Raw genomic sequence first — 4917 nt, 5'->3', positions numbered from 1 at the left:
AGCATTCCCACAACATGCATAAATGCACAAGTATGTGTGATGTCCTCCGACCACATATTAAGTTAGGATTCAAAACTGAGTTAAGTATTTAATCTGCCTTGCAGATTAACATTATGTTATCCTGTCTTCTTGAAAGTACTTTATTTTTTCTTCTTAATCAATTTTCTGTTTTCAGGATACAGTTCTGGACATTTGATGAAATAAATGGATCACAGTGCTGTCTTCCCCATTATAACCAAGTTCATGTGGGGAAAAAAAAAATTGTTACTATGCAAATTGTCTGTTAAAGTATTCTCTTTCTCTTTAATGAGGGAGAAATATATACATGCATATACACAAACAGTATCTATAGAAACTTCTTTTTTTTTCTTCATTTTACTCATTCTATTACCTACTGTGAAATTGATTATTAACCTAGCTTAAGCTAGCTTAACCTAGTTTAAGCTGAATTAGAACTCACTTGAGTATATAACTGTGTGTAGTCTGTAATTCATCACAGAATGATGCATGCCTTGAATATTGACAGGAAAGAGATGGGAGGTAGTATGATAGTAAATTTCATTTTTTTTTTCTTTGGTGTGGCACTGAGGGTTAAGTGACTTGCCCAGGGTCACACAGCTAGTAAAACGTACAAATTTCAAATTTTTCATACCAATAGATGTTAGGCAAGGAAAGGCAATTGAGAGACATAAAATCTTTGGATTTGGAATAATATCTATGACCCAATATGTGAGATCTACAGTTTATATAATAAAAATTAATTATAACTAGAATATATATAGTACTTTAAAATTTGAAAAGTACTTTATAAATATATCTTACTTTCTCCTCACAATACCCCTAGGATGAAAGTACTATTTTTATCCCTAATTTATAGATGTGGACATTAATACAAACTGAAGTTATGGCTTGCTCAGGATTGCATGAATAATAAGGGTCACAGGTCAGATTTTAAGTTAGTTCTTCCTTAAACCAGAAATTGCTCTCTATTTGTTGTGTCATCTTGCTGCCTGCCAATAAAGCTTCAACTTGGGGCTACTGAATGATTCTGTTCTTCTAATTCAGTATGACTCTATAGGTATAGGAAATTGGAGATAGCAGTTTGTTTTAGTAAAACAGAGGCAAACAAAAAATTGTGTTTGAAACAATTTATCTAATAGACACAGCTATGCTTTTATACACACACTCACACACACACACACACACACACACACACACACACAGAGCAAGAGACAGAGAAAGACAGAGAGAAAGAGAGACAGAGGGTGGGGGAGTCACAAACCTTCAGCTACTACCTTATTCCCTTTACTTACCATTAAAGAATTTTTCACTCATAATTAAAGAACTGGTTACTCAGTACAGGGAAATACTTGATACACAAAGGGAATAATCAACAAATCACCTACAGATTATTGTAGAAAGATTTATTCAAGTTTGATGTTATTGTAAACTTTCAAATGGATTACTCTGTGGGACAATTATGGATTTGAGTCAGATTAAACTCTGAGGATGGAGTATGAAAGATACCTAGCCCCACCCCACCAGAATAGCTAGCCTCTCGCTTTGCCTAAAAGTTAATTGCTTGTTAAATTCTCACTGTCTCCTTTACGTTTTATTGTTGAGATAATGGACTTGGGTCAGTTCTGTAAACTTTGGGGATGGAGTCCCCCAGTAAGTTTTATTACTTGTTCTAGCAATTAGCACTATTTACTTTACTTCTGCTTAGTTCCCACATGCCAGCTACACCTTAGTTTATGGCTTGTAATAAACCAGTTGGGCTTACTCCTCTCTCACATGTCAAAACCCCAGTCCCTGTATGGATTAATTGCAGTTAGATAAGGGAGTGATTTCTGCCTCCCTCTTTCTTTGACATTCCTCAGACTTGTACCCCTTCCTCTTCTCCCCTTTGTTCTTGGACATGTCTCCATACATGGATCACAAGCTGGGCATGCACCTTGGGTGAGTCAGGATTGGATGTTAGATTGTGAGCTCACCCACCCTATGTGCATGTGGGGACATTCCTTTGTCAAGATTACTATAAAAACCTAGAAGATTGGGCATATCTTTGCAAGACTTCAATGTATAATTGGGTTTTGCCCATCCTCATGAAGATGTAATAAATCTGTCTCTGCTTGACTTGGTGGTCTCCTCGAGTTATTTGGGTAAACTGAGGCAGTTTGTCCCAAACATTACTCATGTGAACTTTTATATTTTGGCTGAATTGTTAAAGACAGTATGTCCCCTAGGTACAGACACCTGATTTTAATAGATTATTTTACAGATATATTGTTGAACACTACACTCACTTTTCTCTGGAATACCCTGAAAACATTCTGTTCTCTCACACTATGCCCTGCCTAACACCTAAAGTGTCCAGGCTGCTACATAGCTCCCAGGAAAGAGAAATATTTTAACTTAAAGGTTACTTGTCCAATGATAGCTTTCTTTCTACTCATAGTAAATTTGCATTTCCCTCACCCCACACCCAGAACCTTTCATCCATTCTCTCATAATCCATGAGTGAATTTTTTTTTTATATTAATAGAATCTTAGGTAATTAATTTTTCACAATTTCCATTTAACTTACATTCTGTTGTTACTTTCTTCCAGTTGATAGTAAGGTAATTCAGGAAAATCTTCACATTTTTTTCTTATTGTTGCATTTTTGAACCAAAATATAACCTTAATCATGGATTAAAAGTGTAAAAAGAGTTTTGTCAAAGAAAGATCTTAGTATTTAAAGTGACAATAGACATAATAGAAACCGAGTTCCATTCATATCTAAAACTCTTGAAAGTACCTAGAAATCTTTTACAATTTTCAGAAAAGTTTTCATCTACCTCTTAAGTCTCTAATAAAAAACAAAACAAAACACCTTTCCTTCACAAACCAGGATCAAAAATAGAAAAAAAAAATCAATGTTATCATGTTTCTGTTTTAAACTTTAGTATTGACAAATTATATTGTTTTCATTTAACCTTTTTTTTTTTTTACTGCAAAGCTATTCATCAGTTAATTAGGATTTTATGGGCTAGACTAGGAAAAGAAAAATTATTTGACCACAATATTTTTAAGGAAAAATACATTCTGAGTTACAAAGCAGAGATTTTGAAATGAAACTCAGTAGTAGAACCCATTAAAAATAAATTGTTCATTGTTTGCTGTAGTGAATGACACATAAATTAAAATTAAATGGCTACATTTATCTTTGAAAATGTGATCAAAGGTGAAAGAAATAAAAAGTTAAATATTATCATAAGAAATTTTTATGACTAAAAATAATGCTCATAGAAGAGTATTTCTCAACATGTTTAAGCTTTCTTTAAACCTAAAGAGGTGAACATTTGCTTTGAGTATATTATGTGGATCCTGCATTTTTCTCTAAATAATAATCTTGAAATGATAGTCATTGAGAAAAAAATACTAGAGACTTATTTTCTTTTGCACTTCATCCATCAAAATTCCATATTAATTTCCTTTATACTGTTTCAAATTTGGATATGATTGGATCAAGCAAATGAAGGCTTTTGAAAACATATCACTGACTTGTGATCAAGCTACTGTTATCTGTACAATACCAAAGGACTCATAATGAAAAAATGGTATGTACTTCCAAAGGGGGGGGGGGGGAAACTGATGAACTGTGAGTGCAAATTGAAGTATAAATTTCCAACTTTATTTTTTTTTTTGCTTATTTTGAAATATGTCTACTACAGAAATGTCTTGTATGATTTCACATAGAAATTGAACAAGCCATTAACAAACTCCCTAAGAAAACATCTCCAGGGCTAGATGAATTTACAAGTGAATTCTATCAAACATTTAAAGAATAATTCTACTACTATAAAAAAGTATTTGGAAAAAAAAGGTGAAAGAGTTCTACCAAATTCCTTTTAAGACACAAATATAGTGTTGATATCTAAACCAGGCAGAGCAAAAACAGAGTAAGAAAATTATAGACAAATGTACCTAATGAATATCGATGCAAAAATCTTAAAATATTAGCAAGGAAATTATAGGCTAATCACGGGAATGCCTATTAATATGGGAATGGCTAAACAAGTTGTGGTATATGAATGTAATTGAATACTATTGTGCTGTAAGAAATGATGAGCAGAATTCAGAAAAACCTGGAAGGACTTACATGAACTGATGCTTAGTGAGATGAGCAGAAACAGGAGAACATTATACACAGTATCAAAAACATTATGTATTGATCAACTGTGATAGACTTGGCCCTTCTCAGCAATGCAATGGTCCAGGATAGTTCCAAAGGACTTATGATGGAAAATGCTCTCCAAATCCAGAAAAAAAAAAAAACAACAACAAAAACTGTGGAATATGAATACAGATTGAACCATACTATTTCTTTTGTTTTTGGTGCTATCATTTTTCTTTTTTGAGGCTTTTCCTTTTTGCTCTGATTCTTCTTTCACAGCAAGACTAATGCAGAAATATGTTTAATGTGATTGTACATATACAACCTATATCATACTGCTTTCCAACTTGTGGAGGAGGGAGGGAAAGGAGAGTGGGAGAAAAAAATTGGATCTAAAAATCCTGTGAAAACAAATGTGCAAAACTATCCTTATATATAACTGGAAAATAATAAAATACCAAAAAAAGATAAAAATGAGATTTATGCAAGAAAATTATGAAAACAGAATAAACAGCTTGGCCAAATGGGAAAAGAATCCATTGATGAAATCATATCCTTGAGCTTAGGTTTTTTTTGTTGTTGTTAGGGCAATGGGGCTTAAGTGACTTGCCCAAGGTCACACAGCTAGTAAGTGTCAAGTGTCTGAGGCCAGATTTGAACTCAGGAACTCCTGAATCCAGGGCCGGTGCTTTATCCACTGCGCCACCTAGCCGCCCCAAATCATATCCTTGAAAAGGAAAATTGGCCAAATGTAAAAG

The sequence above is a fragment of the Dromiciops gliroides genome, chromosome 3 (genome assembly GCF_019393635.1).
Source record: "Dromiciops gliroides isolate mDroGli1 chromosome 3, mDroGli1.pri, whole genome shotgun sequence".
In the NCBI taxonomy this organism is placed as follows: domain Eukaryota; kingdom Metazoa; phylum Chordata; class Mammalia; order Microbiotheria; family Microbiotheriidae; genus Dromiciops; species Dromiciops gliroides.
The sequence above is the reverse complement of the archived record's forward strand: the minus strand, read 5'-3'. Positions refer to the sequence as shown.